Raw genomic sequence first — 9451 nt, 5'->3', positions numbered from 1 at the left:
GCAAGTACAGAAAAAATTAAAAACTTGTTTTTATAGCAATTTTATACGGCATTTATTTTTAAAAAAAAATATTCCAGTACACTCTTAAAATTAATGATGCTCCGATAAATCTGAATTACTTGTTAATTCTGGATGGCCAAATTGCATAGCATTTGATGCATAATATTAGGGCCGGCCCTATCGCTTTAAAATGAACCATAATTAAAATCGCAATAATTGAAGACATATTTACACAAGCTTATGCAAGTATTAAAAAATGCGGTTAGAAAGTAAAAAATAGCCAATTTTCTGGGCATTGTTTAAGAGTTTCCAGTCTAACTAAAGCTAACCTTATTTCTTCTCTCGTGGACCAAGCATTCATATTGCAAGTTGCTTTCAATTTCTATGACAATGAGAGTGAAAAGCCGCTCTCTTCTGTCTCTGCCACATCTGTGGTATAGAAAACACCTTTTCACCACTTCCTTTTCCCTTTCATTATGCTCGCTCTTCAGTCATCAAATTTCAATTTCACCCTCGCCCCCGACGCAAGCTGCTGATAAAGGTTTTGGGCTTTATTATTTGCGGATCACGGTGCAGCACCCCATTAGAAAATAATTACAGGGTAACGGGCCGCTAAGAGAGCAGAAAGCGGAGCCAGGTGGAAGAAAGTGAAAGGTGAGCGTGCATCTGCGGCTCGCACACACACACACACACATACATAAGAGGAGAATGCTTTCTCACTTGTGTTTGTTTGACCCAAAAATCGAGAGTGAATATTCTCGCGGCGACGCAGCTGCCGAGAGCATAATGACGGAATGACGGTCCGAATGAGAAAAAGAAGAGTGTCTCCGGTACCTGCTTTGAAAATATTTAGCCGCCGGAGCATGGGAGACTCTCTCAGGGCGCAGTTTAAAAAGTGTTTTGCACCACCGGCGACACCAGACATGATGATAAACACGCGCGAAAACAAATAAAAAGGGCGAGTGGCGCAGCAGGAAGATGGATTTTCCGTGCCCGGCAAGCGAGCGCGTCGAGTGTGTGCTAAAGTGGATTCCACGGTGACGAGGCAGTCTGCACTTTAAGGTGGAAAAGCTGCTGCTCCCCTGCGATGCTATATTTTCTCTCCTGCAACCGGCTTACACTCATTCAAGCAAGCACATTGTTCGAGGTGAATAAAGGCCTGTGTTTTATCGAACCGGCTACACGGTTCAAAAAGGAACCTGTCGTATACATCATCTTGTAGTTTAATTTATAGAAGAAAAGTAACTCGGCAGGATTTATAACTCTGATTTTTTTTTTCGTCAAACGGTTCATATCGATGAAGCTTTACAAAGTTGTCCAAAAGCACTGATTTCAGGATATGTATTTTACTGATAACTGATAATATATACGTAGTTGAAATTGGGCTAAATAACAATATTAATTTTATGAAAATTCTCTTAAATTCAGATATAAAATTCAGGTTGGTTTGAAAAGATATTTGTTACGAGTTTGTTTAGCGTATAGTTTTTAAGATTTTGATTTTAATTTTATTAAATGTGTTCTCTCACATTATTTTCAGTATCAGAACTTTCAGATCAGCCCGTTAATTGCAATGTAGGTATATACATGCTAAATTAAAACTTTGGTTTTGAAAAGATCTAAATTTACATCTAAACGAATTTCAATACATTTGGAATTGCCCGCATTTTAAGTGAATTCCCCTGTAACGCAAAACATGGCGAATATAATCCAAAGCTTCCAAGTTGAGCCCCGCGGAAACGGCGTACGCAGTCGTTTCATCCCGAGGCCATTCATATTCGCATCCATCTCGGAATGGGTTTTTCTGCCAAACTTCGGCAATAAAACTTGGGTGCCGGGGCGTCGGGCCGGTTTTTCCGCGTGGCGGCGGCAGGATTGAATCAATTTCTCGGATTGCACGCGGCTCGCATCATCAGATATGATATTAGCGGCCGCCGGTATCGATCGGCGGAAAATCAATTAGAGCGAGCGAGAGCAGAGAGAAGTATATGGCACACGGCGAGCGAAATATACACACGCGGGCAGGCAGACAAGAGTGCGTGTTGGCAACAGTTCGAGCCAAGCAGTCTTTGCGCCGCAGCATACTCTCTCGGTACCAAGGAGTCACCACATTTGGTCCGAATTTGCAAAACCAGAAAACTTGAATTTAAAGAGTAAGCTGCAACAACGGAAAATGCTCATATATACAACCATTTGGTAAGATCTCTTTATTAAACATACTAAACATTGTAATATTTGTTTATATAAATATTTTCAACAAAATTTTTCATTTTATATTTTGATTTTCAGATTAAAAAATGTTTTGATATAAATCAAAAGTACTATTTTAGTTTACAGTTTATTAAATTGTTTAACTGATAATAATTGCTATTTTATTTAAAAAAACAACAACTCATTATAATCTAAGGTTAACGTTATTTATTAACCGCCTTAATTATAATTAAAAAATTATCGTTTAAATTAACGAGATTTCCATTTTAAATGTATCTAATATAACCATGTATTCATTCAACAAATTTAATACTTTTAATTTGTTAAACTATTAATGAAATTGCGAGTAATTCTCCGTTTTTAAATTTAAGCTGAAATGCAGTAGCAGCTTAAATATTCGGACAAAATATGGTCCCCTGGTGGTGAAGCTGGCGCTCCAAATTCGCAGACTGCGCTCACCAAGTATGGATCCATTTTACACACATTCAGCTGCGAGAGAGGGTTCCCTCGCTTTGGTTCGCCCAAATGCAGCCTCGGTTGCAGATCTTTAAAGGGGATCAGTCCAAGTACCTGCGGCCGATGTCGAGTGTGTATCCTCTCCGTCCGGGGCGAAAGCCGCACAATTCGCATAATGGAGTGCGCGCGCGGCCGGCCGGCCGGTCGGCTGGCGTAATTTGCATTTAATTAATGCGGCGGGATGGACGGCTTTCGCATCGAAAATGCCTTTTGTTACTGAATAAACGCGCCGTCAGAATATGGATTTGTCGTGTCCGCCTCCCTCTGACCGTTCTCTCCCTCTCGAATTGTGTTCGTGTGCCGACTATTTGCGCCTGTGGAGTTGTTTCGTTTCTTGTTTTATTAAAGCCTGCGTACATCTCGTCCCGCACCCGCCTGTTCACCCGCTCTCGCACTTCTCTCTGGCCAGGAATTTAATCTTGTTGCTCTCCTCTTGCGGGCGCAACGCTGTTGCTGCTTGTCGTTTGGATTAAATTTGTTTCTCGTTTTGAATGCGGCCAGCAATTTACATTTCTTCGCAGATATCTTTGCCACTCTCTCTCTCTCTCGGCCTTTCATTTCTAAGCTGCCGAGCCGGATTTGCTCCCGGTCTGAATATGAAAACATTCTGCCCGCGCCTGTTAAAGGGGAGATTTCTGCGAATTCAAAAGCCGAGACATCTATATGCAAATGGTCCGTCTGAATAAGGAATGGCCAAAGCTTTCGGTCCACAACCCAAACTCAAGTGGGAAACGCGAAAGAGGAAAAATGAGCGATTTAAAGTTTGTCCAAATCTCCATATATTCAGACCACAAATTTTGCAGGGATTTTACAATATATAAGATTATCTTACGTTGATATATTGAATGATGCTGGAGCAAAAATTTTTAATAAGTAACAAGCTTGTCCCTAAACACCGCGATAACCTTATTTTATAAATTTTCAGTTCAACATTGTTAATCCAAAATATTTAATCGAGTGTTTTCCCGAAAACAATAATCCTGTATTTTCACACAGGTTTTTATACCTTTACTGGGGCTATTTTTTAATTTTTTCAGATTTTTAATTGCTGGTTTGAGCATCTAGGGTATAACTAAAATATATCCTTCATGACTTTTGATCTAAGCCCTTAAATTTGGCGTTTATTTGATTGATCTTGACAAAAGGAAAAACAATGTTTTTGCACAGCTTCCATTGCTTCCACTCATTTTTTTTCTTTCAGAAAGTCACCCGTTTGTAATTCATTACATACAGTAGAATGACACAACTGGAGTACCAAGCAATAATTCTTAAAAATTGGCCGGACTTAAAAAAGGTGTCAAATAAAAATCTATGTCTAAAAAATCATTGTTTTTTACTTGTGCCGACCCTTGCCTTTCGATCTGAAGTTCGTGGGTAGACGATTCCCCCATTTGAATAAGAAAATGCAAAAGTAATCACTTAATATATTCAGCTTGAACCTAATTACCAATTTATTCGCAAGCCAAAAAATCATGGATCATCGGACTATGAACGAGTATTGGATCGTAAAAAGCTTTGCAAAGAATGATCTCATCAAAACATTCGCCGATTCCGAGCCGACGGATGGAAAGCTCATCTTTCGCTCTGCTGGTGCGCACGTTCTTTATTCCCAGCGTGCTTCACAAACATCGACGAGGCAGCAAATCAGTTCAAAAAGCCATCAAGATAGCGGTGGAGCATTTTTCAATCGGAACGCTAATGAAGCCGCAAATGCAGCACAAACACATACACACAAGCATCAAGAGAGAGAGGAGAGCGAAATTTGCATGAGAAAAAACGATGTGAAGCATTGAATGGGTCACTGAATTTGACAGGCATTCATGCGCATTGATTCCGTCGAATAATATTTGGGCTTGGATTTGCCACAAAGGCAAACCCATTTGCTGCAGCGCGCGCGGTGTTGAGCCGGAGAGAGAGCGCGGAAAGAAGTCGAAGAGAATTATACTCACTTTTCCGGGGAGAATAAAAGGCTCCGCGAAGATGCATGGGCCGATGGCGTGTGTCGCGGCAGCAAATCTGACGAATCGTAAATTGCTCTCAATATGCATATACAGCTCGAACCGAAATTAATGTGCACGCCCTTGGCGCATCGTTCGGACCTAATTTATAAATCGCGCGGCCGCTGTGGCTTAATTCATGAAAATTTATTCGGTATCCGCGGGGGACACAAAAGTGCCGGCGATTTTTCATCCCTTTTAGGCGGGATTCCTGCCGCGATAAGCGACCCACCAAATAAATCCAGAGCCTCTTTTTCCCCACACCTTATCTCACCCGGCTGCTCTATGTTAAATGCTCCAATTTATAAGAAATAACAAATTATTTATGCCACACACTTTGCGTGAATAGCTGCTCAGACCCTGTGTCTTGTTTTATCACCGGTTAAAATTTTATCGGCATACGAAGCACAACAAGAGTTATTCCCCCTATATTTAGCGGTCATCTTTATGCTATGAATATTGCCTCCAGGAGAGTGATACTCCAAATTTCTTTAATTGATAGAAAATAATAAAAATTCTTCAATAATTTCTGCAGTTGATTCACCAGTAATCAGGCTTCCCTATTAACCGATTAAACTGTCTGGAAAAAATATATTTAAATTCCCAGCATTTTAAGATTTTCTATAAACTAAATGAAAAATTTGTCAGCTCAACATTTGAAACCAAAAAGGAACGGAACAAAGGGATTTCAATAAGGCCATTCAACTGGTTCGCGAAACAGCAGAGAGCGCGAACGCCGAAAATCTGCATTAGATAATTAATTATTGTGTTGGCGTGGCCATTGTTGTGTAATAATATGACAAGTGACGTCAGAGTGGCTACGGGGGCAAAGCTGTATTATCGGGGCGCAGTGAAAGCACGGTCTCCATACACGCCAGAGATTAATGACCGCTTGTCAAAGCACACACAGGCCGGCCGGCGGTATCAAAGATGTTATTATTATTATAATGATGTGGAGGTAGGCGTGCGCCTCTTTGCAGTGAGCACTGAATGTCGGCCGGCGCAGCATACATTTAATTAGAGTCTCACGCCACAATCAGCCAGTCACCGGCAGCCTGTGAAATAGCTCTTGACACTCTCTAAATGCCTAAGCTCTCTCTCACACCCAGCCATAATGCTTCCAGACCATTGTGATATCCGCGGAAGACCGTATTAGTTCCTGAATGCCACCACGAATTATGCTAATTTCAACATAGGCGACAAGAAGAGGTAACCTGGCACACCGGAGGGAAGGAAAGAAAATTTGCCGTGATTTTCTTTGTTAAAATTTTTGGGGAGCATCATATCCAAGTAATTTGAACTGACTTAGATGCCAGAGTGGCAAAATTCTCATGGCTATAATATTTGCTCTCTTATTATTTTAGTTTCAAGATGCAATTAATCAATTGTATTTTATTATGAAATTAATTTTTTGCTAACGGTATAGTAAACAATTTATCATGGATTTAGCGTGAGATATAGTTTGAAACTAGTTCAGAAGGTGAATCAATTTAAACATTACTGTGATAACAAAGACGTTTTTTCCCATTTTCCACTGCATGTTAAAATTCTTTAATTCAAGTTATTTTTTACATATTTATTATTTTATGCGCAATTTAGACGGGGAAACATATTTATTTTGTAAGTGAATTGTACTTTAGTCAGAGAGTCTAAAAGCTTAACTATAGGATCAACCTATTCTAACAAACTAGCACTCCATTCTTTAAAGTTTTATTTTTATTCTGAATCGCAATAGTGAAAAAGATTATGATTCTGGAGACCATCGTCTATATGGTTTGTCCTGAAACTGATTTTTTTACAAAGCTGAAATGTTTTAGTTTAATCAGCATGATGAGAGTGGCACCTGCGTGATAATTCTAGCAATAACGCTTGGCGAGTTTGTTTGCATTACTCCGTCAATGGCGCCTGTGTAAGCTGCATAAATATGCTGTGTTAGTCAGAGATTTAATCCGATTATTATTGACTAGGAGGCTGCTTTTGTGCGTTGCTCGTTGTTATTGTGTGTACACACGATATTAAACGTACTTTTAACGCGAGCGGCTCAAAGCCGACGGGCCGCATCCCTTGAGCAAATACCAAGTCTACGCAACCCCTACTGCAATTTATCCTTAATGCATTCTCGCTGGACGCAATTTGCGCCGTCAAGAGGACAGGGATATTAATAAAATGCGTGGCTGCGACGGTTGCAGAAACGGTTATTGTTACGATGGGCAGCATATTGCACTGACGATCGGCTCGTGAATGGTTACGTGCAAAGATGAAAATGAGAGGGGTTAGGAAATATCTTTAAATTGGGATATGAATATAGTGTGCTCAAACAGATCTTTCGTTGATGTGATTTCTTTGAAGACATGTTCATTGTGGCAAAAGTTTATTTGTTCTAATTATTATCAAGTATAAGCTGATAATTTTTGTTTATTTTTCTGTCAACCGCATTAAATCGAGAAGTTTAGAATTTGGAATCACGGATGAAAATTTTATTTCATTTTCAACAGTTGTTGGAGCAAGAGGATATAAAAGCAATAGTATTCTTACAGAATTTTTTATGCTATTTGTTATAAACTGGAAAATTTCAAAATTGCATTAATTATTTTAATGACGACACACTCGTACGCAGAGCAGATGCGTCTTTTAAATAGGAGCAGAGCGCAAAGTTGAGAAATCTAAGTATAATTATCCGTGCGTCATTATAAACGCAATTATGGGGCGTGGATTGCAGGAGAGAGAGAGAGAGTTATTATTCCGGGTGGCCGTAATCTCGAGAGTGCATAATTAGAGCGCGGGTCCTGGCTGCGTATTGCGAAACACACGCGCCGCGCAGGTTATTTACACGGTGCGTGCGTATTCAAAGTAGCGCGAGTATCAAATGAGCGGCTGTCACAATGGCCGCAGACGCCTATTTAGCAACTGTTGAAAAAGACGACGAGTGTTGGGTGCGCGCGCGAGGGTCAGATGACGACGTCGACGTCGACGACGAGAGCGAGACCGCCAGGCACTCATGACATCTGTCACGGCCGGCTGCCAGCAGACTCCGTATTTATAAATATACACGCGCTCGCAAATGAGATGTTTGTGTCACCTCCAGCCCCGCTGATTTTTCCGCCGCAAATGCGTCGGCCGGCCGCCCTCCCGAGGCAAATTGGCCGCTCGCCACTGCGGCCGTTACGTGCGTCTGTCTGGACATTTGTCACGCACCTTGTGGCAAATGGTTCGTCTCTGAGCGTACAATTTTCTACGGTGATAAAGTGGGCTGTTTCAAAAGCTGCACTGTAAAGGGATTGAATTAAAATGCTTAATTCTGAAAGCTTGAGCATTAGATTCATGCAAAAAGAAAAAAAATGGATCGAACCTTACGAAAGTTATATTTAAGGGTTCTTATGGTAATACTATTATTTTATGTTTGTTCCATAGTGTACCAAAAATCCATGGGCAATTTTTTAATTATCTTCGAATTTTCTCGAAAAGTTGCACATTTATGTAATTTTTAAGTAGCTGTCTCTGTTATACTTTTTGAATTTAATATTTAAAATCATGAGCTTTAAACGTCATTGATGACTCCTCACAATAGTATAGGCCTTATCACGGAGAAACTCTTTGATATGCAATTAAAATTAGATTCCCAGTAATTATGCAGTTATCTCCATATATTATGGAAAGCATAAACTTTGATGAGGCATTTTTTTAACACTTTGTGGCGCCTTCTCGCCACAACTGTCCTACTACTTTGCATTTAACCTGTATCGCCAGGTGGCAGTACAAAGGTGTGCGACAAGTAGTACACCCTTACTGCACCTTATCCCCCACTGCACCTTAAGCCTCGCACGACAGCAGTCGCAACAAAATATTCTCCCTCCAGCTAGGATGAGATTTGGTGCGAGAAAATTCCATAAAAACTATTTCTTATTAGACCCGCACTATGGGATAAGTTGTAATAATTGTTAATATTTGAATGTGATGTTTTTATTGTTATAATTATTTGTTGTAAATGTAATTTTGATTACATATTTATGCAATTTCACAGTCTTGATTACTAAATACTTCAACCCCGATACTTGAATAAAGACGAATAATTGCACTACTAAAAGACGCATTTCTGTCACGGCTTCCACGTACCCACAACTTAAATGTTTACAACTATAGCTATCATTAATTCCTACCTATATACATAATCAGCATAATATTTCTTTTCTTACAAACTATGAAGTCGCGTTTCTCAAAATTTTCACTTTACCGAGTTATTTTTTTACTAAATTCTTTTTAAGTAATTTATGTAACACTTCAACATTTGTATCCTAAAGCAAAAATATTTAGTGCAGAACTGACTTTGTTAAAATATATCAAGGAGATCGGACCTAGGAGATAATATTTACTCATTAAGGAAGCGCAGTTATATTTTTCATTTACTAAGATGCAGCCAGCAAACGCACTTCATTAACACAGTAAAGTGCACTCGGTTTTCCTGAAATATGTAGTGTAGACCCTCTTTGATTCCATCTCACTCATTTGTCGAGGAGGTGTTTGTGCTATTCGGAGCAGGGTTGCAGTCAAAAGGCGTAATGAGACGTACGCGCGGCCATTAGCGCCGAGAGCAGTGCCACAAACGCTGACCGCATTGAAAGAGGCAAAAGCAACCCTTTCACTGCGCCCCGCTAATGACTACTGGCCCGCTGTAATTTAATATTTAAATCATCAATGAATAGCCGCTTGCCGGACGTCAACGCTCTTTC

This window comes from Cloeon dipterum, chromosome 3 (assembly GCF_949628265.1).
Source record: "Cloeon dipterum chromosome 3, ieCloDipt1.1, whole genome shotgun sequence".
Taxonomy (NCBI): domain Eukaryota; kingdom Metazoa; phylum Arthropoda; class Insecta; order Ephemeroptera; family Baetidae; genus Cloeon; species Cloeon dipterum.
The sequence above is the reverse complement of the archived record's forward strand: the minus strand, read 5'-3'. Positions refer to the sequence as shown.